We start from the raw sequence: 699 nt of genomic DNA on the forward strand, positions 1-699 counted from the left end.
TTGAGAAAAAAGTATTCAGCTATGGCCAGTGCTGGAAAAAACCCGAAACCATTTAAACCATCAAGGGGTGTTGTTTGTATGATTTAATTGACGTGTAAAGCATGATGTCGCTCTGAGCTACATCTATTATGAGAACCTTACATTTGCATATTTCGATATTCATTGTAAGTAAACCAATCAAAAATAAATAAAAACACCTTTGGTTGCTGTGTTTATGAGATATTGCACAGACACAACTTTAACCTTTGGTGTGTATTATATAATGATGTTGTGTGTGTTTGTTTGTGTGTTTGTGTCTATGCTTGCACCGGTTACAGCGCTGTGGTCCATTTAAGAGGACGACCGGCCCCTTGACCCTCTTCGGTTGTCATGTGCTACAGAAAAGAAATGTGGCACCTGACCTCAACATTACAGCCCTGTGAACACATCTGCTCAAACACACACACACACAACGGACACACACCTATTAGAACACACCCAAGAGGACCAGCTATGCATGACATTTCTACATTTCATCTAAAATTACGATAAAAAAAATTTTGAAACGGGAACCTTACCACAGGTCGACACGACAAGTCACAACAACACAACCTACTTAATTCACACATTCAAGAAAAACCTTTTTATTGACCCCAAACACCATTAATCTACAAAGAAATATATCCTACGCAGGACCCAGCAACCACTAAAGAAAAGAAA

At 38.9% G+C, this 699-nt stretch overlaps 1 protein-coding gene across 1 annotated transcript in view; it reads right to left on the bottom strand.

Annotated features, from left to right (window-relative positions):
• nalcn (sodium leak channel, non-selective) overlaps positions 1 to 699 on the bottom strand; it is an 88638-nt gene that overhangs the window by 30407 nt on the left and 57532 nt on the right. The window lies entirely within an intron of this gene.

The sequence above is a fragment of the Morone saxatilis genome, unplaced genomic scaffold (genome assembly GCF_004916995.1).
Source record: "Morone saxatilis isolate NCDOM2014 unplaced genomic scaffold, NCSU_SB_2.0 Contig5, whole genome shotgun sequence".
NCBI lineage: Eukaryota > Metazoa > Chordata > Actinopteri > Moronidae > Morone > Morone saxatilis.